Source organism: Eriocheir sinensis, chromosome 17 (assembly GCF_024679095.1).
Source record: "Eriocheir sinensis breed Jianghai 21 chromosome 17, ASM2467909v1, whole genome shotgun sequence".
NCBI classification, from domain to species: domain Eukaryota; kingdom Metazoa; phylum Arthropoda; class Malacostraca; order Decapoda; family Varunidae; genus Eriocheir; species Eriocheir sinensis.
Window position 1 is genome coordinate 15,922,336 of NC_066525.1, and position 25,361 is coordinate 15,947,696.

A 25,361-nucleotide genomic window follows, 5' to 3' on the forward strand; every position below is an offset into this window, starting at 1 on the left:
TCCTTCTATATATGCATTTTTGTTGATTTGTCCTTTGAATCATCGCGTCTTCTTTGTTTTCCTTTTATTCTTTGTTAGTTTCGTATTTATTTTTCTTTGTCTGTTATTTTTTTCTTTTTATCTTCCCTTTTCATTTATTTTTCCTGTTCTATATCTTTATTCGTGGTTCTTTTCTTTCTGTACTTATAATTAATATTTCATCTCTGTTTCCTTACCTATATTATCATGCTTTATGTTAATTTATATTGATACATTTAGTTTGTCTTTCTTTTCCTATTGTCTACTTTTGTTTTTCCCTTGTCTTCCTTTCATTATTTTTCTTCTCATCGACTTTATTCATATGTTTACTTTCTTTGTCTTTCGTTATTTATTATTTCTTTCTCCCCTGACTTTTTATCAATTTCACCCCCTCTTTCTTCCTTCAGCAAGTCTTTATTCACGCGTGTCCAGGCCGGGAGGGGCGGGGCACTGTTGACCAAGTGACGCATGAAGGCCCGTGACGTGACGTGACCGGACTGTGTCTACTTTTACAATTATTTTTTTCTTTTTCTGGGGCGGCAAACACGATTTAAACACACAAAGACCGGACACGTGTATTCCTCTGTGTGTGTGTGTGTGTGTGTGTGTGTGTGTGTGTGTGTGTGTGTGTGTGTGTGTGTGTGTGTATGTGTGTGTGTGTGTGTGTGTGTGTGTGATCAGCTTCGTGACGTTCCCTTATTAGAACTAAAGCCCCAAACAGGTCTCCTTATCTCTGTGTGCGGGGGAACATCCGCTGTATTCGTGTGTGTGTGTGTGTGTGTGTGTGTGTGTGTGTGTGTGTGTGTGTGTGTGTGTGTGTATGAGCATTTTATAGTAGTCAAGGGCAGTACATGGCCATAAAAAAAACATAAAAATTAAAGGACAACATGAATGCACAAATACCCGGATACAAAAAGAGGTTGATTATCTATTGAAAGAAGGAAATTTAAACCCCTGCAGCCTTTTATGTTACTATTGTTGTTGTTCTTATTACCCTTGTTGCTGTGGTTCAGGAAAAAAGGAATTGGAGGAGGAGAAGGAGGAGGAGAACAACAAAACAATAGCAATACCAAAAGGAAAAAAAACAGGGGAAAGATTATACGATTTTGTGCTTAGACAGAATGGCGGAAATAAAAATTGAATTGGGTGGTGGTGACCGTTGTGGTAGTGGTGGTCAAAGGTGGCGGTGGTGAAGGGCTCGCCGCTCCCCTCAACGCCCCCCTTCCCTCTCTGGTACGAAGGCCTTGCTCACTCTAATTGCCACCCGCCCCGTGAGGAATTCCGGAAGGGGGAGACACGCCCCGCACCTGACCACTTGAGAGAGAGAGAGAGAGAGAGAGAATATGAGGGAGGGGGCATTCATCTCCTCATTTCATCTCTTTGTAATATCCTGTGAGTGATTTCTCTCTCTCTCTCTCTCTCTCTCTCTCTCCTGACTGCCTTTTTTCCCTTTTAGTCAATGGCGTCACAGCTCTCAGGTAATAGGAAATGGGATTACATGTTTCAAACAATGTTATTTTTTTCCCTTTTGTTTCGGAGGGGGGGGGGGGGGCGAAGGGGTTAGGTTTGCGTATACTTTTGTTTCTGTTAAATACAAAGTTGATTAATCTCTTTGACTGTTATTTTTACTCCATTTTTACGCGTTTCACTTTATAAAACTTAGATATCTTTTGCTTTTTGTTTTCTTAGAGTAAACTTTTTATCCTTTCTGCTCAACATGTTTATTCACGTTTACCCGTTCTTGCTTCTCTTTCTTTTTGTTGTTGTTGTTCCATGTCCTGACCATTACTTCCATTTTCTTTCAAGGCCAAAAATAAAAAAAAAAAGAAGGGAAACTAAAAAAAACTATAACCTCATAAAATATATTGCCGAAGTCTAGAGTTGCGTGGATGAGTAAGGAGCCATCTCTTCTAATCCCATAATTCTCTCTCTCTCTCTCTCTCTCTCTCTCTCTCTCTCTCTCTCTCTCTCTCTCTCTCTCTCTCTCTCTCTCTCTCTCTCTGCTAGTCCTCTTCCTTCTCCTCGGTTCATTTCCACAACACCCTCGCACACACGCCCTGTCCTCCTCCACCTCCTCCTCCTCCTCCTCCTCCTCCTCTTGTGTCTCTCCGCCCTCCCGATACTGACCCTGCGCGTGGTGCCGAGGCGGTGGTGGTGGTGGTGGTGGCTGGGCAGTGGCAGTGTGTCGGTGTGTGTGGTGAGGTTAGCATCGACAGAGGGGGCCTGCTCTCTTCTCTCTCTCTCTCTCTCTCTCTCTCTCTCTCTCTCTCTCTCTCTCTCTCTCATGCACTCGCTTACCCTCTCCTCGTAATTGTTTTTCTCTTATCTACTTCATCTTTTTTTATTCTCTTTCTTCTTCTTCTTGAGCCTATTCTTCCATACTTTTGGTTTCCCTCATTCTTTTTCTTCCTCGTCCGCCGTTCGTCCGTCCCTTCCTTCCATACTTCTTCGCCCGCTGCCTCCTGCTAATCCTCCACCCCTTCCCCTCACACAAGAAATACGGGCAGCGCTGAATGGGGTGGAGGAAGTTTAGGAGGAGGAGGAGGAGGAGGAGGCGGAGTCGGATTAGGCATAGGGCCGTAAGAAACAGCTGTGAGACGAGAGAAGATAAAATGAGAGGAAAAACACAGGAAGTTTCTACATCTGTTGTGCGATGACTTGCGATATGTCTTCGAGCGCGCGTGTGTTTCTTCCTTCCTGTGTGTGTGTGGGTTTGTGTTTAGTGCTGAGTGTGTGTGTGCGCCTTACTAACCTCTCACACGGAAGCAGTGGCGGTAAATCGACGGGACCAAACAGTGCGTGCATGCGTGTGTGTAGTTATTCATGACATTATTCCGCGAGTGAGGTGATAACATGGTCCTGGCCGCTCATGTGTGTTTGTGTGCATGTGTTACGTGGAGCAAGGAAATATAAGAGAAGGTGAGTGAACAGGAGTATGTCAGAAGGTTAAAAATTGGAAAATATGCAAGAGAGGAAGACAGCGGGAAGGAAATGCAAATGGAGAACAGTTAAAGAATCAGAATAGCACGAAAATTAACATTGCCAAGAGATTGAAAAAGATTAGAGTAAAAAGATAATGCAAGACACGAGGTGCGAAATCTAGAAAATACGAAAGCCAGTGAGAAAGAAAAAAGAAGGAAGCAATGAAAAGAAAACCTTAGACAACGAAAACACAAAAGGTCAAGCATATAAGAAACCAAGATGGAAGGAAAACATCGGTCGAAAAAAGAAAAAAAACACGAAAGTAATTAAATGAAGAAGAAGAGGAGAGAAAGAGGAAAAACACCACTACAGGAACCGAGTAAGAAAGAAAAAAACAAGATCCTACAACCTGGACAGCCTTGCAACTTGAGATGAAAAGAAAGGTTATATCGCAAGGAGAAAATACATAACGAAAGGCGACAGAAGATGCTGAGGAGAAGAAGAATCAGAGCGAGTGTGTGTCTGTGTGTCTGTTTGTGTGCGTGATCCGAGAATAGACACGATATCAAAGAATGCGCATTGATACGATTCTCGCAAACTTGTATATGGATGGAGGATGAAAGCGGAAGAGGAGGCCGTGGGTGGGGAAGTATGGGTGGGAACAGGAGAGCATGGGGAGAGGTAGGGGAGGTAGGAGGGGGAGGGGGAACGTGAGGAGGGAAGATAACAGGCTGTCGTGTGTTGAGGGAGACAAGAGGATACGACAAAAAATGAGTGACATGTTTTCAGAAAATATCTTTGACGAAACTTCAGTTCCTGCTTAGTTTTATTCTCTCTCTCTCTCTCTCTCTCTCTCTCTCTCTCTCTCTCTCTCTCTCTCTCTCTCTCTCTCTCTCTCTCTCTCTCTCTCTCTCTCTACCACGTATTTCCTATCTCTAAAACATTAATGATAATGAATATTTTAGTTTGCAATATTTTCCTCTTATTTTTATTATTCCCTTTCAACTTTCCCCTCCTCCACCCTCCTCCTCCTCCTCCTCCCTCCTCCTCCCTCCTCCTCTTCCTCATACTGGTGTTTTTAACAATATTGGATCATGGAAAGGGGAACGCTTGCATGAAAATATTGAAGGGAAGAGAGAGAGAGAGAGAGAGAGAGAGAGAGAGACGCATCAAGGTTACGTATATAGCAAAGGAGAGACGGAGGAGGAAAGTGTTTCAAGGTTAGTGAGAGAAGGAGGGAGGGAGGGAGGGAGGAATGAAAGCAAAAGAGAAGGAATCAAATTTTGGCAGATAAAGAATGGAGTAAGCAGAGATGGAAGGAAACAAGGAAAGAGAAGAAAAGGAAGAAACGAATGAAGGGAGTGAGAAAGGCTGGGATGATATATGAAGGACAAACAGGGAATTAAGAAAGAGAGGAGGAAAGAATGGAATGAGGGATAAAGGACAGGAACAGGTGGAAGGAATGAAGAGAGATGGAGGAGATGAAGGGAATGAGACGAGAGAGAGACAATGCAGGAAAAAAGATGAGAAGGAAGTAATGAAGGGAATAAAGAGAGATGGAAGAGATGAAGGGTGTGATGGAGGACGAAATAAAGGAAGGGAAAGAGGAGTAAGGAGAATCTTAAACGGAATGAAGGGGAAAAGAAGAGAGGGAAGGAATCAAGGGAACGAGGAAAGCGAGAAGAAATGAAGTAAATGAGAAAACGAAAGAAATGAGGAGAGAAGGAAGAGATGAAGGGTGTGATGGAGGACGGAATAAAGGAAGGGAAAGAGGAGTAAGGAGAATCTTAAACGGAATGAAGGGGAAAAGAAGAGAGGGAAGGGAACGAGGAAAGCGAGAAGAAATGAAGTAAATGACAAAAGATGGAAGAAACGAAAGAAATGAGGAGAGAGGGAAGGGAGGAGGACATTGAGTGAGGAAAAATGAGAGGAAAAGAAGGAAGACAGGAAGAGAGGGAACGAAGAAAGCGAGAAGAAATGAAGTAAATGAGAAAAGATGGAAGAAACGAAAGAAATGAGGAGAGAGGGAAGGGAGGAGGACATTGAGCGAGGAAAAAGGAGAGGAAAATAAGGAAGGCAGGAAGAGAGGGAGTGCAGGGGAAACAAAATAATAATGAAAACAGGAGATAATGGCGATTACTTCGGATAAGTGTCTGAAATTTCCGCCAACTTTGCACCTCGGAGGAATAGGATTAGACGGGCGGGCAGGTAGACGGACAGACAGGACAGACAGATAGACAGACAGACAGGAGGAAAGGTAAACATAAACAGAGAAACAAACAGAAACCTCAATACATGGACCTTAAAGTATAGATAACCAGAAAGCAAAATGGATAAATAAACAGAGAGAGAGAGAGAGAGAGAGAGCGTGTGTGTGTCTAGAAACAAACCTTCCGCCCGTTTGACTGCTCTTGGCGGCCCCTAAATTATGACCCTTGAGAGTGGCCCTATGCCCACTCCCCAACTCTCTCTCTCTCTCTCTCTCTCTCTCTCTCTCTCTCTCTCTCTCTCTCTCTCTCTCTCTCTCCTAAGCTGTTTCTCTCTTACCCTTTGCTCTCCTTACGACACTCAGGCTTTCCTTATTATCTATTTATACATTATTATCATTGTTATTATTGTTATTGTCCATCGTCTTATTAATTTCATCTATAGTAATCTCTTTTTTTTCCATCGAGGCAAAATATTTCGCTTTTCCTTCGTTCTTCCTTTTTTCCTTCCTTTTCCCTCTTCCTCTTTTTCCCCTTTAATAGTTATTACAGGTTTCAGATATTGACGGTATCCCTCACCCACGTGCACCCCTTCCTCCTCCTCCTCCTCCTCCTCCTCCTCCTCTTCCTATGCAACCGCGGAGGCCCTTTCTTTTTTGTGTATTCGTTTCTTTTTATTCCCTCTCTTGCAAAATTCCAATATCTATACCTTTCCTTTTTTCACGTCCCCAGCACCCTGCCCTTATCACACACACGCCTTGCTATCAGGGGCACATACGTACGACCATACATGTCACTCTTGCACCTCCACATCCTCTCCCTCTTCCTCCTTTTTCTTCTTCTGGGTTCTCCTTTTTCTTTCCCTTTTCCCACACGTCAGTCTATACTTGTCCATCGTTCACCTCCATATCCTTTTTTTTTTTCATTCTTCTTCTTCCTCTCCTTCTTCCTTGTCTCACTTTTCCCCGTCTCCAATATTCTACCTTTCCCCTTTTCACACGCCCTCTAACACCTCCTTCTCCTTTCCCTTATTATTCTTCAACTGTCTCCTCCTCCTTTTCCACGTCTCCACCTTTTCTATTCTACACACGTAAGAATTTATATCTCCCTCTTACACCTCCATATCTTCCTTCTCCTTATTCTTCTCCCTCTGCTTCCTCTTCCTCCTCCTTTTCCACGTCTCCACCCTTTCTATTTCACACACGTAAGAATTTATATTTCCCTCTTACACCTCCATATCTTCCTTCTCCCTATTCTTCTCCCTCTGCTTCCTCCTCCTCCTCCTCCTCCTCTTCCACATTCTACGCATCGCAGGCTAAATCGCTACTTATTATTTGCCTCCCTGTCCTCCATCCGCCTTCTGTCTTTCTCGAGCGATTGAGCAAAAGCCGCGTTACGGATCCGATTCCCAGAACTGCATATTAGGCGAGCGAGGAGAACCGAAAGAGACTGATAGATGTAGTTTCTCTCCCTCTCTCTCTCTCTCTCTCTGGGAAAGTCGTGAAGTCATGCAATATTTCGCTTTGTAGGTCATGCTTAACACTTTTTTGTCATGTTTTGTTCGTGGTCGGTCAAGCATATTAGAAATTTCGTTTTGGGTCGGTTAATGTGAAGTGTCAACGGTCGGTGTTCTCAGACGCTTCTATTCACATCAACTATTTCCAAAGGCCGAAAAGGAGATCAATCGGGTTCTAAAGAGTGATATTTTAGGTGCATGGTACAGTGGAAGGATCAAACTACCACCAGGCTCATAAAACTACCCCTGGAAATGCCCACAACTCTTACGAAAGCCTTGTTCAAATATGTGATTGGGCGTCTTTGTGTCTTGAAGTGCCCGTGACACTAGAGTTGGATTCTATGATGTTTACAGGTGGCCTCATCTTCGGCATTCACCTCAGTTAATCTATTTAATACTTGGAAGCGTCATTTCACAGTTCCCTGATGTTCTGAAGTTCCCGGAGAGTAAAAACATCGATTTCACAAGTTTCGGAAGGTTTCAAAACATCAGTGATAGGATACAATATGTTTTAAAGCGTAAGGAACTTTATTATTCCTTCTCATGGCGTTCAAGTATCCAGCTGATCAATATGCGGTCATGTTGTTCTCTTTGTTGTGTCTTGTAACATCAAACATTCGGGTCTCTGCCGTCCCTGCCAGTCCATTATTCCTGGCCTCAGCGCACCACGCCCGCCCACTTCAAAGCATCAATACTCGATCCTTTTATCCTCTTACGTAGTGCTCTTGTGTTTCAGCGTAGTGTCCAACCTCTCTCGGCTTCACCCACAACGCCCGTCCTTCCAAACCCCGACATTCGTTTTTCTCTTCTTGAATATCTTTGGGTGCGAAACACTGTCCTGATGTCTGTATGTATTGTCCAACCTCTCTTGGCTTCACCCACAACGCCCGTCCTTCCAAACCCCGACATTCGTTTTTCTCTTCTTGAATATCTTTGGGTGCGAAACACTGTCCTGATGTCTGTATGTATTGTCCAACCTTCCTCGTCTTCCCGCCCATCACACCCACCCTTCCACAACTCTTATATTCCTTTTTTAGTATCTTCCGGTATGAAACATTGGGTTCCTTGATGTCCGCCTGTAATCCTGTTGTAACAGGTTATTGTTTTTTTCCTTTATTCCATTCCTTCACTCCCTTCTCTCTCTGTGCCCACCACCGCCTCAGTCCACCCTCGGCGTCACTTCACCCGCCGCCCCTCGCCTTCCCCTCCCAAACCTGGCCCTCCTGAGAGTCTCGGTGTGGCCTCTCCTGCCGCTAATTGGCGCTGCCACTCCTCCAGGCACCGCGACCCTGGCACTCGGAGGCCCTCGGGTGCCACTCAAGCTGACGCGGCCGTGGCTGGAGGGAGGGTGGGGTTGGAGGGTTGGAGGTTGGGAGGGTTGAGTGGCTCGTGGGCGGCAGGACACGTGTTGTTGCTAATGTTAGTGTTGTTGTTATTGTTGGTGATGTTTAGGATGGCATAAGGGAAGGACGTGGGGAAAGGTGGTGCTGGAGGAGGTTAGAGTGGAGGAAAGACGCTTGGGATGGCTGTTGTGGTTCTTGTTGTTGGTGTTATTGGTGTTGCTGCTGTTGTTGGTGTCGTTACTGTTGGCATAACCGATTTTTGTTATTGTTACCGTTGTTGTTATTGGTGGCGTTACTGTTCTTGCCGTTGTTTGCTGTCATTACTCTTCTTGTTTCTGTACTTGTCGTTGTTCCTGTTGTTTCAGCCTGTTACTGTTGTTATCGTTGCTTCTGTTACCGTTGTTGTTGTTGTCATCGTTGCTCTAATTACCGTTGTTTCTGCTGCTGCCGTTGTTCTCGTTTCCGTTGTTTCTATTGTTATAATTATTCCTGTTACTGGTTTGTTTGTTCTCACTGTTGCTTCTGTTACCGTTGTTTGGTGTTTTTGCCTCTTTTTCCGTTTTCTCTTGCTGACGGTTTTTCTGTTCCCGTCGCTTCTGTTGTTTTTGCCGTTGTGCCTGTTCCTGTTGGCGCCGTATCGGGTCGAGCGGGAACCCACTTTGTTATTAAGGAAACCAACGCCGATAATCGCTCTCTCTCTCTCTCTCTCTCTCTCTCTCTCTCTCTCTCTTTCATGTATTTTCAGGTTGCATATTATTTTAAGCTCATTATCGTGTAACATTATTTTGCCTCCCATTTTCTTTACCTTCCAAAACACCCGCTGAAAAATCGCCTCATTATCCTTTTATGGTATTCTTTATTATTCTTTTTTTCTCCCCCCTTCCTTTCTTTCTCCCTTTCCTTTCATCCGGCCTACCTCCCCGCAATTTTTCTTCCATTCTATTATTTTTTTTCATTCCATGCACCTCCCTCCCTCTCTTCTCTCCCTCCTACCTCTCCTCTTGCCATCTCTCATTTCATCCTCTCTCCCTCTCTCCCTTTTTATCAGCTGAGTAAGAGGTATGTTGTTGTTTTCTTTTATTCTGCTTTATCACTTTCCATTCCCTTCGCTATCTAAACGTTTATACCACCCTTTATTGCTCCTTCTTTCCCATCTTCTTTCTTTTCTTTCCTTTCCTTCCTCCCTCCTTTCCATTTACTCCTTTCCTTCCTTCCACTCTCTCTCCTCCTTCCTGCTTTTCACTCTTTTTGCCTGTTTTCTTTTCTTCCTTTCTTACCTATCTCTTTATACTCCCATTCCTCATCCTACCTTATATCATCGGTCCCTGTTCACAACCCTCTTTTTACCCTTCATTCATTTCCTCGTTCTTCTTTTTTCTTTCCTGCCTGTCTACTATTTTCCCTTCCTTTCATTGCCATCTGCCTATTGTCTCCTGCCTTCTTCCTTTCCTTCCTGCCTGTCCACTTTCCTTATCTCTTTTTTTCTTCCCTCCTTCCCGTCTCTCGTGTTCCGGGCATTCGGCAAGGTGTGTTTGGGACCCTCTCGCTTTAATTGGTTCTGGCATCACGTGTTCCAGTAATCGAGCTTCGCGGCCGACACTTTTTATTTAGTTGTTTCTGTATGTGTCGATTTTTTTTTTCTCGGCCGCAGCGGTATTTGTTGAGCTCTACCACCCGCTGCCTCCTCCTGCTTCAACTCTCCTCTTCTTCCTCTCTTTCTATCACCTCTTTTTTTCTTCTTCCGTTTTCGCATTCCGTTGCTCTCCCCTCCCTCTGTCTGTTTACTCGTCTTTCCTCCTATTTAATTTTCTAGTTTTCCCCTTTAAAAAAATCGACTGCTCTAAATAGTACAGTCATTAAGAAAGTACTACTGAATCTAATAATGCTGCTGCTATTAGTCCTCCTCCTCCTCCTCCTTCTACAACTACTACTACTACTACTACTACTACTACTACTACTACTACTACTACCATTCCACTAATAATAATCATAGCATCAATATTAACAACAACAAAAGCCATGACAAATACACTAATTAGAATAACATCAACCGCCTGTTTATGCTGCTCACGGCTCATTAGTTTCTTTACTCGTTAAATAAAAATAAATGATTCCAGTAATTCGCATTTTTCCGTCGCTCGGGTTTTCTCCCTTCAAGGCCAGAGGACGTGGGAGGGAGCTAGATCCTTTACCCTTTCATCCTAATCCTTCCCTTCCACCTCCTTCCTTCCCTCCTCTCATCACCCTCCTCCGCCTCCGCTTCCTTCTCCTTCCATTAAATCCTCATTCTTTTCCTCTCTCCTCTTACCTCCTGTCTCCGTAATCTTCTCTCTCACTCCATTTCCCTCTCCACTCCCCTCTTCTCTCCTCTCTTCTTTCTTGCCCTTTCTTCTTTCTTGCCCTTTCTTCCATCTCCCGTTTTCTCCCTCTATCCTCTCATTTTCTGAACTGTCCCATCCTCTGCGTCTTCTCTCTAATCCTCTATTTTTTTGTCTTTCTCTTCTTTTCCTCCTGCACTTTCCTTTCCCTTTGATTAATTTTATCTTGTTTCCTTCCCTCTGTCTCTTCCGTTTTGCCTCCTCCAATCGATTTGACTTTCTTTCCCTTTCTCTCCCTCTTCTCTGTTCTCGTTGAAGTTTTCTGTTCTTTTCTGTCGCTGCTTCATTTTCCTTTGCCTTTCCATTACCGTACTTTTTTTCTTCCTTTCCTATCCTTCATTTCTGCCTTCTTCCCTTTTCTTCTCTTCCTTTCCTTTCCCGTTGGTTTATCATTCCTTCTTCCTCTTTCTCTCTGCCTCGTTATCTCTTTCCTTTACATTTCTCTCTGTCCAATACAAATTCCTATCGAGGCATCACAGTTTTATCGAAGGGACATTGTATAGTCCTGGTATTGTCTTCCTGTCTGCCTGTCGGTCGGTCTGCCGCCATGTATAGTGCCGTATATATTTTTTTCTAATAAAGGAAATTCTCTGGGCGGTGGCACACCTTTAAGTCTAGGGCGTGCGTGCCGCGGCGACCATTGGAGGCTCCCGTGTGTGCTCGTCGCTCTTCGCTGCCTCTCTTCTGGCTCTCGCGGAAGTTCACGACGACCGCGTTATTAGTGTTCTTGGGCCCGACCGCCGCCACGCACCTCGACGGCCTTGCATGCACCGCCCGGGCCTACGTGAGGGTACACACACACACACACACACACACACACACACACACACACACACACACACACACGCACACGCACAGTCAGTTGTTTAGTTGGTTTATTGATCGCATGCAAGGTGCGGTACACTTTACGACAAAACAAATTCAGTTCATTACAAAATCAGGTTGAGAGCGAACATTCAGTAGAAACGTCGATCTGAAACACACACACACACACACATACAAGCCTACTTTGCTGCACGGCCGAGAACTCCTGTCATTCGCACGGGTCATTTTAAATTAAGTCAGGTCACGCCCCGCTGCAAGATCGATGGTTTGGCCCCCTGTATAGTGAGTGGTTGTGGTGCCTCCTCCTCCTTCCTTGTCTAGTCTTGGAGGTGGCATGTCGTCTCATTTGGAATAAATTGCTTCATCGTATCGAACACATCGCCTCCTGGTTGTGATGAAGTCCCCTGGAACCCTTTCTTTCCCTGGCTCGGCTTCATTTGGCCGCGAAATAAAAACTCACACAAACGCTCGAGTTACGGCTGGTGGCTGGCCCGCGTGGTTACAGGAGTTTGCCGCCGAAAGACTTTTTATTTTCCTCGCTGTTCCTCTCCGTTTACACAACTTATCCTCAGCTACACAAGTTAGTCAAAAAAGTTACGGTATTTTTTTTTTTTTCTTCTTCTTCTTATGTTTCCCTGTTTGGTGTCTGTAACTCGAGGAAAGGGACTTGTTTTACGACGTTCTTTTCCGTGTTGCACTTCCCAAAGTCAAAGTCACGTAGCGTAATGGTCTTAATAGCCGTGATGACGCAAATTGAGGCTACGTTATGGACGGTCGTTATTGATTCACGTCACCGCTATTAGGACACTTTCTCATGCGTTATGGCACGTGCAAATGGTAGAGGGGTAGGTATTATGGGGAGGCTTTGTATTGTTCTTCAGACTCACGTGAAGGGGTTGGACGAGGCAAGTCAGAGAGGGGCGGGGCTGGGCAAGGCAGGGCAGGGCAGGGTGAAGCTTAGTGACTTGAAAGACGTTCCTGTAACACGCTTCGGAAGGATCAACCTGCCTCCACCTTGTCCATTACAGTGAGGCTTTGTGTCGAGGGGACGAGGCGGGCTGAATGGCACACACACACACACACACACACACACACACACACACACACACACACACACACACACACACACGACCTAATATGACACGAAAAGGCTCAGAAAAATCAGTTCTCATTGGGGTCAAACTTGTAAGAAGCGACTCAATTGTGAACAGATGGATTTGGCCAAGTTAAACGTTAATATTGAAGTCATTGGATAGATAGACAGATTGATCGGTGTGGAGATAGACATATTTACCAAACACACTCAGAGATAGATGGATAGCCATGGATATATTTCCTAACCACATAGATAGGTAGATAGACAGTCATTAGCGGGCTTTTTTTCACATTAGCCGTCTTTTTTTATGCTCTTGAACTGACTCCTCTGCTGTAATAAAAAAAGACAGACAGACAGACCAGTGTAGAGACAGATACGTATATTTACCAGCCACATACACTCGCAGGGACACGGACTGGGGCAAGCAAACACGTACCTAGGCAGGACAAAAGGCTCCTCCCCCAGGGTGGCGGAAGCGAGGGACGGCTTTCGGAGAGGCGGTGGGAGTTAGGGAAGTCGCAGTGCAAATTAATTATCAGAGAAAAGCATTAATTTGCAAATGAAGGGAGAGAGAGAGAGAGAGAGAGAGAGAGAGAGAGAGAGAGAGAGAGAGAGAGAGAGAGAGAGAGAGAGAGAGAGAGAAAGTTATATAGGGTTTCCAGATTTCCTCTTTCGCTCCGGACACAGATATCTCCTTTCCTGGTAGTTTTGCGGACCGGGGGGACGAATGGAGGAAGGAAGAACGGAGAGAGAGAGAGAGAGAGAGAGAGAGAGAGAGAGAGAGAGAGAGAGAGAGAGAGAGAGAGAGCGAGAGAAGAGACCAGTGTAGAGTTAAGTTTGTGGGTGGAGGGGCGGGTAGAGGAGGAAGGAAGAAGTTAGGGAGAGAGAGGGAGGTAAAGGAAGGGGAGACGAAGAGCGTGAGGGAGTAGAGTCGATAATGGGGTATTTGAGAACACTAAGGGAAGCCAACTGAAGGGAGAGGGACGTGTGGTACTACTGTTACTTAATATGCTGCATGGACCGTGTTAATCCCCCCTCCCCCCCCCCTCTCGCTCTCTCTCTCTCTCTCTCTCTCTCTCTCTGGACCCTTTGCATTTCCCACGGTCCCTTCGCGCAGTTTGTTTACCTTCCTGTTTTGTGCTTCTCATCCCTTCTTTAAACTACCTCTCGTGAATGTTTCTCTCTCTCTCTCTCTCTCTCTCTCTCTCTCTCTCTCTCTCTCTCTCTCTCTCTCTCTCTCTCTCTCTCTCTCTCTCTTCTTACCGTAAGTGCAGTGTGAAATGAGAAAACAGGATTAAAACGCAATGTGGCAGGGAGGAGGGGGGGAGGGAGGGGAAGAGGAATGAGGTATTATAACGACGACTATTGTGGAGCGAGGTGGAGTTAATTTAGTTTTGTAATGTTTATTCGGTGGGAAATACTTAATTGTTCCAGGGAAAAAGAGGAAAAGAGATTGTGTAAAGAAGTGAAGAGAGAATTCGGAAATCAAGGAAAGAAGCGAAAGTGGAGTAAAGGAAAGATTGAGGAGGAAGTGAGGCAGCGAGGAGAGGCCTGAGGGAGGAGGGAAGGAGGAAACGCTTGCCTTATCGAACGCCTCCACGTGTGTGCCGAACGAGAGGAAGGAAAAGGGAAGGAGGAGGAGGTAACCTGGCGGGTCGTGGGGCCAGATAGGCGGCGGGGCGTAGGGGTGCACGCAGGACAGGCGGGAGGCAGCGGTGGGAGGGTGTAAGGGTACGTGGGCCGCGTGTCTGCCGTGCTTTGGAGGCTGGGATAGAGAGAGAGAGAGAGAGAGAGAGAGAGAGAGAGAGAGAGAGAGAGAGAGAGAGAGAGAGATTGCATAACCCGGAGCGCTGGTAACCTTGCTCGGCCCTCTGTGTAACAGGTGGAACAAGACATGACGTTCTCGCCGTGAGGGGAGTGTGGCGCCCAAGAAAATCTCGGGCCGCGACTCTGTGTCCACCGCCACAGACTGGCACGCTGAGTGACGGCGCGGCGCTCGGCTCGCTGCCCTGTGCATGAACCCTGTCAGTGCCAAGCGGCCGGGCTGTGTCGGTGCCTGTGGTGGTGTATCCGTGAAGGGGTTTTAGAGTTCGCGACCCCGTGTTGGCCTCGCTCCCCAGCAACACCGACACCATGAAACTCCGCTACGACTTTGATCCGTCTCAAAAGACATACCGAACTTTCCCTCAACGGATGGTTCAGTCCACGGGCCTGGCGGACCGATGGAGCTTCCTGAGGTGGTGTTGTCCGTTCTGTCTGGATAAGCCGAAGGCCAGGTCTCGTGCGTCAAGTGGCGTTCCTGTGATTCGCATCACGAGACCTCGAAGTCCAGACTCGGATCAAGACAGTGACGAAGAGGTGTGGCAGCGAAGCGGCGCCCAGGGCACCGATCACACAGTGCGGTCTCCGCACGGCGGTGGCTGGCCAGAGCCTGGCGCGGATGAGGCCAGTGTAGGAAGCAGTGTTGGCTCGGGCGAACTGGAAAACATCGATGAAGAATACAACGACCCACGAGATGACGAAGTTGACACCGACTCGGTGTGGAGCAGAAGTTCCATTAAGAGCAAAGAATCGGTCAGAAGTAAATCCTCCGTCACGGACTCCGTGAAGAGTAAGAGCTCGCTTAAAGGCAAGCGGGGAAAGGATTCCAAGAAAAATGGTAAAGATTCGTCTAGAGGCAGCCGAGACTCCTTCATGGAGAAAGAATCAGTCAAGACTCGCTCTCCCATGAAAAAGATTTTCAAACAGTTAAAACGAAGCACTTCCTCGGGCTCCACGTCGTCCACTGAAAGTCGTGGAGATGAGCACTCACGGTGGTCTGTGTCGGGGCGTGAAGATAGCAGGAAGGGCGGGACCAAGCGACCTGCCCCTCCGTCTGACGTCCGGTGGAGGTCCATGACGATGGGCAGTCGAGGTCCGCGAAAGAAAGAGATGGAGGTGCAGCGCTCGACCTTCAGTGACACCAGAAGTTTCACTGTAAAAAGCGACACGCGAGCAACACCCGAGGGTCGAGGACGAGACGAGGAGGTATGTCACTCCGATGGCTGTTCTCAGCGCCCCTTGAGCGGCGGGCGGGAGGCCGAGAAAGGGCCAGGGTGTCCCCAGACTCGGCCACGCGAACACCACCATGTCCAGGAAGGCAGTAAAGCAGAGGTGAAGGATGGCATGATAAATTCCAGACCAAAAAACACTGAGAGAAATGTGGACAGGAACTCAATATCGTCCACGCCCCTAGACGAGCACGAGGAGGCGGATAAGCCACTCAGGGCCCCCCTCAAGATCGAGCACCTGGAAAAATCATTAAAGGACAGAGGTCGAGGGGAGGAGGAGGTGGATGTGGGGGGGCGGCCGACTCAAGTCCGGCCATGTCCACCGGAAACACCAACAAAGAAGAACGAAGTTTACGAGGCTTCCGGCAAGCAGCAGCAGCAGCCGTGCCAGGAGTCCCCGTCGCCCACGCCCACACCCTCGTCGCAGGACTCAACATCCCCCGCCCCTGAAGGTAAGCCTGCGTGCCCCGCCCCGGCAGCGTGCCGTGTTGTCATTTACTCCATTCCCTTGATTGTCCAACCTACCGTCATGGCCCCGCTAAGGCATCACCGCCGCGGCCATTACTCACGGCGGTCACCTGTCACATCCACCTGTCTGCCCGCCAACCCACACCCGATGCCGAGGAAATATTGCCCGCGTCGCCTCGTCCCTTGTGTCCTAAGCTCTCCCCTCCCCCAGCCCAGCCCGGCCCGCCCCGCGCTCACGCTGCTCTTGCTCTGCTTGCTCGGGGGTCTTTCTTTCTCTTTTACTTTGATTTGTTTCTATACGTCTAGTCAGAACCATGGTCTGAACACACACACACACACACACACACACACACACACACTTTATTCATGAACACGTCAATACCATATTTTTCAGCCGCCGCCGAGTGGCTTAAAACTACCCACATGCTGTCCAGAAGACAACCTATCAACCCGGACTCTAGATTCTAGGATTAAAGATGAGCTCCGGGAGGGTAGCATGAGCCAATGCAAGATGGCGCCACTTTAAACACTCGCCTGCGCCAGAACGGGCTGGGGCGACCATCAGGCCCCACCGGGAAGAATCCTTGGACCGACCATCAGGATCCACCGGGAAGAAACCTACCGGCGCAGTAGGCCAAGGCGAAAAAAAAAATAATAATGCTCCCCGGGATTGTGAAAAATTGTTTTGTGTTTAATATTAATGTGAAAAAAGTTATATTTACGTGAAGGGGATGTATGATTAAACAGATTACCTTCCTGGAGATTATTTTATTTGTTTATCTTTCGGTGTTTTATATTGTCGAGAGTATAATAGCAGTGATGATAGTAATGATAATAAGTCATCGAAATAAGAAAGCTAATATATAAGAATAAACTTTAATCTCACGCGGAGTGAACATTTTAATTCAATAGCAACATTAAATTTCGTCCCACTCCACATAGTCTTCTCGCGTCATTCACCGTTACGCTCTCCTCCTCCTCCTCCTCCTCCTCCCCGCCTCTTTACGCCACTCTCTCCCCCTGAACGAAACTCGAAAAAGGTGAGCGAAGGCAGCAAATCCATTTTCTCGCAGCGTTGTCAAGCGAAGGTCGAGCTTTTTTTAATTAGTTTTTACGGAAGTTGCATTTACGTAAGGACTGGGGGGGGGGGGGTTAAGACGGCTTAAACGGGGATGGGGGGAGAGAGAGGGAGGAATAGAAGGGAAGTAACGGAGTGTCGGAGAATACTGTATTGGTGTGGAGAGGAGAGGGGAGAGGAGGGAAAGCGGAGTGAGTGTGGAGGTGAATGAGTGGGTGCGTGAAAGAGAGAGTGGGTTGGAGTTTACGTATATGAATGCTGACAGGGAGTGGAGGAATGTGAGGCAAGGAGGGAGGGAAGGGGGAGGGAAGTTCACAGGTGGGGTAAAGGGCAGAGAGAGAGAGAGAGAGAGAGAGAGAGAGAGAGAGAGAGAGAGAGAGAGAGAGAGAGAGAGAGAGAGAGAGAGAGAGAGAGAGAGAGAGAGAGAGAGATTTTGTAAGGGAGTAGCTTTTGTGTAAATATATCATGTTCACAGGAAGACATGTATACGTGTGTGTGTGTGTGTGTGTGTGTGTGTGTGTGTGTGTAGCAACAGTAGTAGATATAGCAGTTGTAGGAGTAATAATATAAGAACATAAGAACATAGGGAAACTGCAAGAGGCCGGGTGGCCTACTCAGGGCAGCTCCAGAATCCCCCCACTACTCACGGTGGGTGAGGTGTTACAGGGGTTACAGGTAGAGGCTTGATCCTCGTTATACCGGCGGTACTAGGCACGCATCCAGTACCCCGTCACCTTACTGCACCCACACCTCACTGCCACCTGTCATCCTCGTCCATGTAGCTATCCAGTCTTCTCTTAAAACAAGCTATCGTCCCTGCATGTTTTAAGAGAAGACTGGATAGCTACATGGACGAGGACGACAGGTGGCAGTGAGGTGTGGGTGCAGTAAGGTGACGGGGTACTGGATGCGTGCCTAGTACCGCCGGTATAACGAGGATCAAGCCTCTACCTGTAACCCCTGTAACACCTCACCCACCGTAGTAGTAGTAGTAGGAGGAGGAGGAGAAGGAGTAGTAGAAGTAACAGTAGATGCAGGAGGAGAGGTGAAGGATATGAATAGGAAAAAAAAAAGCGATAAACGAAAGAATGAAGCTACAGGGAAGTGAACTAACTGGTAATGAGTCACTTTAGGGTGTGGAGAGAGAGAGAGAGAGAGAGAGAGAGAGAGAGAGAGAGAGAGAGAGAGAGAGAGAGAGAGAGAGAGAGAGTGGGAGTGGCCGGAAGAGGAGAGAGAGAGAGAGAGAGAGAGGCAGGACAAGCTGGAGGATGGTACAGGAGAGGGGGGGGAGGAGGGGGGAATATGGTAAGCTGGTAAGGGTGAATGAATATGGATGGGTGTGACGCTAGAGATAGAAACACACCAAAGAGGAAAAAGAAAACGTGGGAAGGTGCAAAACTGAAACAAAATAAGGGAAACTAAAAAGTGAGGAAAACATATCAAAAGACCATTTTTTTTTAACTTCTTTCACTTTCATTTCTTGGTGATATTAATAGTATTGGTGAAATACAACAGGTAGCGGTAGAATCGTTAACCTGACCACCGTAAAGACAGGTAAATATACAGGTAGACTCACGGACAGACAGACAGACAGACGGATGGACAAAAGGGCGCAGGTGTGATGAAAGAAAATCGGCACTTTAGTTCGATATGGAGCTCAGGTGAGGTAAGAAAATCGCGAACTGGCAACCGTCAACGCCTGGAGGAGGGGAATACCTGCTCTCTCTCTCTCTCTCTCTCTCTCTCTCTCTCTCTCTCTCGTGTGTGTTTGCTAATTTATCTTTTGAAATTATAATATACTCCTCTATTGTTACTTTCCTTGCTGTTTTGTTCTCCTTCATTCTTCTTCTCTCTCTCTCTCTCTCTCTCTCTCTCTCTCTCTCTCGCCGGTAAACGAGAGTAAAATAGAAAGACAAAGGTGTGTCCGACTTGATCCTGTTATTTACCTCCCGCACGCCATTAGGGGAAGGAGGAAGAGGAGGAGGAGGAGGAGGAGGAGGAGGAGGAGGACAAGGTGGTGCTGGAAGGTTGAATCTAAATGGACAGGGAAGGGAAGCAAATTGAAGCATATAACACAATGTGAGAGAGAGAGAGAGAGAGAGAGAGAGAGAGAGAGAGAGAGAGAGAGAGAGAGAGAGAGAGAGAGAGAGAGAGAGACTGACTTGATTAATACGCGAAATTAATTACTGTGATTACTTTTAACGTAGTTGTCGCTTTATTACTGTTGTTTTTTTATTACCATTACTACTACTACTACTACTACTACCATCACCACTATCATCAACATCATCAAGGTCACCATCACCCCCAGTACTAACACACAAACATGACATGAGCATCAGGAACCCTCAAGGACTGATAACGAACTACAAGAATTCCGTTTTTTTCATCAGTAAGCGCCTAAGTTATGTTATCGTGCCGTAATTTGATAGCACGGCGGGAAGAAAGGTATGCGAGAGCCAGGAGGAGGGAGTGGGTGGGAGAGGAAGGTTTGCAGGTAATTGGCAGGTGTTTAGAGAGAGGTGAGAGGGGAGAGAAGAGTTAGAGTGGGTGAGTAGGGGAGATAGGGAGAGAATAGAGAAGAGAGGGGAGAGGATTGAAGAGGTAAAGCGTTTGTGGAAGTAAAGAGGTGGAGAGAGGGATTGGGAAAAGATAGAGTGACAGGTAAGGGAGGGAGAGAGGGAGGGATTCCAGGTTATCAGGTGACGTGGCTAGCCGGACAGGTAAGTTTCAGGTGCGCGCTGTTTCATTAATGGTTTGGTTACCTGTCGGATCGAAGGTGTTTAGGTTACTGCGAGTGTGTCAAGGTCAGGTGTGTGTGTGTGTGTGTGTGTGTGTGTGTGTGTGTGTGTGTGTGTGTGTGTGTGTGTGTGTGTGTCTGGCATTCCATGGATAGTGATGTCCTCAGTAATGTGCAGAAACGTGAGATGGTATGTGCAAGAGGAGGAGGAGGAGGAGGTAAGAATAAGTGATAGTTATAATAGTGATAATAATAATAACAAATATAAACACATTACTAGAAACAGTAATACTAATAAACAGTAAAAGAGGAAGAGTGAAGGTTAAGAAAGAAGAGGAGGAGGACCTGGAGGTGCGGGAAGATGGTTAGGAAGATGAGGAAGGAGGAAGGGAAAGCTAAGGAGGAAGAGGATGGAGCGTTGTGAGGCCGACAGGGCGTGACCCGTCAGGGAGGAGTATAGGAAAGGGGAGAGGAAGAGCTTGAAGCGATGATGAAGGAGGAGGAGAAGGAAGAAGAGGAGGCGGAGGCGGAGGCGGAGTGTCGAGTGCCTACCTTTATTCTGAAACAAAGGACGACCGAGGGAGACACAGGGCAAGGATGAGGCTTTGGAGGAGGAGGAAGAGGAAGGGGGGGAACTGCGACCTCTTCCTCCTCCTCTCCTGGTCCCGAGAGAGAAGCACCTGGCTGACTTTAACGTGCATGCATTACCTTGCCTAAAGTTATTATCGTTATTATTATTATGCTGTTGCTACTAAAGTTATTATCCTTACTACTACTACAACTACTACTACTACTATTATTTTATTCATAGGTCCCTTCTATTTTTACGAACGCAGTTGATTCTAGCGGCAGTGGTTGTGGTGGTGGTGGTGGGGGCGGGTAGTGGTGGTGGTGCTGGTGGTGGCGTGTTGATCCTGCGTGACTACAAACCCCTCCCGCCCCCTTTCACGCCCTTACCTCTCCCCCTTACCCCCCCACAGTGCCTCATAGAAGGTTAAGGGTCACGCCAGGACACACACACACACACACACACACACACACACACACACACACACACACACACACACACACTGAAATTGCTTTTGGCGTAAATCTTAATGTCTTCGAGAGAGAGAGAGAGAGAGAGAGAGAGAGAGAGAGAGAGAGAGAGAGAGAGAGAGAGAGAGAGAGAGAGAGAGAGAGAGAGAGAGAGAGAGAGAGAGAGAGAGAGAGAGAGAATGTAATGTCGTTCGTGTTTACCTTTCCTCCAGTTTTCTCTCCTTTCTTTCTTTCCTCTCCCTTCTTCTCCTTGGTGTCCATTCCTACCTTCATTATTTATTTGCTGCGTCCTTCATTTTCTTCCTTCCTTGTTATTCTTTCCTTCTGGTATTCCTCCCTCCCTTTCTTTCATCGTCCCCTCCCTCCTTCCTTTCTTCCTTTCCTTCCCTCCCTCCTTCCTTCCCTCCGGCGCTCCGCTCTCCAATCTTTCCTTTTGTTAAGTGTCAGTCTTTTGTTCTCTGCCTCTTTTTTATCGTCTCTCTCTCGTCCACGCATTCTTACATTTCTTTTTTTTCCACCACCACCATCACCACCACCAACTCATCTTCCTCCTCCTCTTTCTCCTCCTGCTGTTCCTCCTCCACCTCCCCTTTTTTTTATTTCTTTCTCCTTAAATCGTTACGCCGAATTTCTCCTTCCTCATCATAGTTTTTGGTCTTTACACACACACACACACACACACACACACACACACACACACACACACACACACACTCACACTCACACTCACACTCACACACTTTACAATCTTCTTTCATGTGACTTGTCTTGTTACCGGCCATAAAACACACACCCCAAAAAAGATGGAGTGAAGTCAGATGCAATTACACGAGAACTCCGCAGGAAGAAAATCGAGTTTCTCTCTTGCCTCCCATCTCCTCACTTCCTCTCCCTTCCCCTCCCCTACCTGAATAGATTTCCGCCTCAGCCTACAGAGTAATTACCTTCCTCCCATATCTACTCATCCTTCTCTCCATGCTTCTTTCTTCTCTCCATCCACCCCTTCTTTCCCTCCCTTCCTCCCCATCTCTCTCGCTTTCTCCCTCCTCCCTCTCCGCCTCTCCCTCTCAGTGCCTGGCGTAGGAGGGGTCAACGCGGTAATTAAACGAAAGAATGCGGAATGGATAATAGGAAAAGCATTTTTATCCCCCGTTTTAGAAGCCTGTGTGTTTCCTGAGTTGAATACGAGCTCTTGCCTCATTATTTATTGCCCTACTCCACTCATTGCCTCTCCTCCACCTCCACTTCCCCTCCACATACAACAACGCATATGCTTTGTTGTGGGATACGTGTGCTTGTGGAAGATTGGGGTGGAGTGTAATAGAGAGGAAGGAAGCGAGTTAGGGTGGCAATGTGCTCGCATGATACGAATACATTACACTAGAGTGGCGGGGAGCGAGATTAAAAGTGGGTTACGGTGGAAATGTGTAGCGGCGTGCTGGTGATGAGAAGGTAAATCGCTGCTGAGTTGATGTACAGGTGGAATGAAGTGGAGGGAACGAGGATTGGAAGGTGATGTATGGTGATGGAGCGATGGTGGTGGTAGTGGTGGTGATGGTGGGGGGGCGGGCGGGTAGAAAGCGTTGTAGAAGAACAATAAAAAAGCTGAAGGAGGAACAGTAAAGTTGAAATGGTTAAAACGAAAGAGAGGTAGAGAGAAGAACGGATTTGGAGGGTGATGTATCGTAGCGGTGGTGATGGTGATTGTGAGCGTAGCAGAAGAAAAACAAAGCTGAAGGAGGAACAGTAAGGTTGAAACGGTTAAAACGAAAGAGAGGTATAGAGAAGAACGGATTTGGAAGGGAACGTATAGTAGCTGTGGTGATGGTGGAGGTAGAGAGCGTAGCAGAAGAAAAAAAATATAAAAAAAAAACTGAAGGAGTAACAGTAAGGTTGAAACGATTAAAACAAAGGAGAAGTAAAGAGGAGAACGAATTTGGAAGGTTGTGAGCGTAACAGAAGAAAAATACATGAAAAGTTGAAGGAGGAACAGTAAATTTGAAGCGGTTAGAACGATAGCGAGGTAAAGAGGAGAACAGATGATAAAAGAGAGTTGAGAATGGAAGTAACAGATGGAAAAGAGACAAGAAGAAGAAGAAGCGAAAAGAGGAAATACATAAGAGGCGGAGAGAAAGAGTAAGAGGAATAGGAAATAAGCTTATGGGAAAGGTAGACAAGATGTGTGTGGGTAGGTGGAAATATGGTAAGTAGAAGAAAGAGGATTTTGAGGAGATGAGGTAAGGTGGAAGTTAATCGAGGAGGAAGACAGATTTTATAAGCATCGTATTACTATTTATGTTAACGACTATCTGGTTTGTTTGGCTTTTTAATTTCAATTTTTGGGCGGAGTCAGCCGGAAACGTTTGAATTTCACAGAGTTAAGCCGACATATCACAAACCCAGGCGTAAGAAAGTGATATAAAAAATGAACAAAACTAGCTAACTACGCCTTGAAAAACAGGTTGAAAAAGACGAATCAGCCTCACTTTATTTTTACGGTAAAGGAAGGAGCTCAAGGGGAAAAAAAGGAAAAGACAAACAAACAAACCCTGCTAATCACTGCTCCTGTAAAGAAGAGTTAAGAGGAGCGGCAGCTTGTAAACAAAGACTAATTCGACGTTGAAAGAATCAGGCGTGGGTGGGCTTGTGAGGGTCGAGTGTGTGAGTGAGTAGAGTGAGTAGAGTGCGAGACGAAGTGGCGTGGTGGACTTACCTTTGAGAGCCTGTTGAACGCCGTGTCCCTTACATCGTATACGAGATTAAAGCCCTTATTTAGTTTTGCTTTGCGTGTCAAGGGGACGGTAGGGGGCCAGGCTCCTGCTATACATAATGCACATCCACTCCTCCACTTGCCTCTCTCTCCCTCTCCCTCTCCTTCCCTCTCTCCTGTTTATCTTCCTCCTCACTTGTTCTTGTTCCTGAGTTCAATGTTCCTGCTCCAACGTTTGCTTGCTTTTGTTCTGTATTTACTAATCCCGCATTCTTACTCTCTTCTTCCTTCTCTTATTTTATCGTTTTTGTTACTCCTGTTATTCTTACTGCTTTTTCCTTACTATTTCTGCCTCTAGTTTTATTTTCCCTCATTCTATTAGCTATTTATTTTTTCATTCATGTCTTTATTGTTTTTTATAACCATCTTTCCTTTTTTTCATTCGCTCTCCTTTTAATTTCTCTTTTCGTTCTCGTTGTTCCTTATTTACTGTTCCTCCTTCAGCGTTGACTTTTACATTCTCTATTTCTAACGCTTCCACTGCTTTTTCTTTTCTTAATTTAGTTGTTTCTTTTTTCCTTGTCTTCGTCTTCGTCCTTGATTGGTCCCGAGATTTTTTCGTTCCTGCTTCCCTTGATTTATTTTCTTAGTCTTCCTCGTGATCATTTTGGTCCTCCACTCTTATCTGCTTCTTCATCTTTTTCCATGTCTCCTTCTTTGTCCTTGTCCTCGTCCTTCTCCTTCTTCTTCTTCTTCTTCTTCTTCTTCTTTTTCTTCATCTTCTCCTCCTCCTTCTTCTTCTTTATTTTCTTCTTCTTCTTCTTCTTCTTCTTCTTCTTCTTCTTCTTCTTCTTCTTCTTCTTCTTCTTCTTCTTCTTCTTCTTCTTCTTCGTCTCTCCTGCACGTGACTGCCGGGGCGCCACAAGCAGACACTCGAGGCTCCCCCTTGACACGAGGACGCCTTGAGGAGGAGCTGGGCCGTGGAATGTCACAATACTGGCAGAGTGAATTTTCTTTCTCTTATCAAATTAACTTTCCGCCTTCATTTACTGCCTCTACCTCCTTTCCCTCCCTCTCCTCCTCCCTCCCTTCCCTCTCCATTCCTCTTCCTCTCTCCTTCTCTCCTCCCTCCCTACGTCTGCCTCTCTTTCTCTTCCTCTCTCTCCCTCTCCCAAAGCTTCCACTCCTCCTCCACTGCCTTTTAATATGCAACGATGAAGAGAAAGCAAAATAAAAGAAAAAGAAAAAAATAGTAATGCCTGGCGACGAATTTAAAAGCATAACGTCAGAACTACGTTTAGAGGATTTTTTTTTTTTTTTTACATTCTTATATTTGTTTTATTAAATTTTTCTTACTCCTCAAATTTGCAGGGTTGGGTTATGTTTGTGTGCTGAAGTTTTAAAGGCAAAGTTTGTTTACTTCGAAGTGTGTAGCATATACGTGTTTTTTTTTCTGTGTGTGTGTGTGTGTGTGTGTGTGTGTGTGTGTGTGTGTGTGTGTGTGTGTGTGTGTGTGTGTGTGTGTGTGTGTGTGTGTGTGTGCCGCTCGATAGTAGCTACGCAGATGTTGTTTGTGGGAGAGGAGGGGAGGAGGGGCGGAGGGGAAGGGGTCGAAAGGGAGGGAGCGAAGGGGTTGTTCAGTCACCGGGCGCTCGTGTGTGTGTGTATGTGCGTGTGACAGGAAAGTGCCACATTAATATTTTTACATCACTGGCCACGCATACAGCCCTAATCCCCCCCCCCCCCCACACACACACACAAATCCCTCTCTCTCTCTCTCTCTCTCTCTCTCTCTTAATCTATATATCTATCTACCTGTCTATCTATCTATCTTCCTTTTATCTGTCCTTCGCCATTTTTTTCTGTCATGAATGGGATAGACAGAATTCTGAAAGGTATCTAAGGTTCCTGTCTCCGATAATGCTCTTAATACCTGCACTTTCAATTACGTGCTTCCTCCCATGTTCCATTC

At 46.4% G+C, this 25,361-nt stretch overlaps 1 protein-coding gene across 8 annotated transcripts in view; it reads left to right on the forward strand.

Moving 5' to 3' along the window:
- Positions 1-25,361, forward strand: part of LOC127000010 (uncharacterized) — a 238,333-nt gene that overhangs the window by 172,807 nt on the left and 40,165 nt on the right. The gene's annotated exons all lie outside the window — the stretch shown is intronic.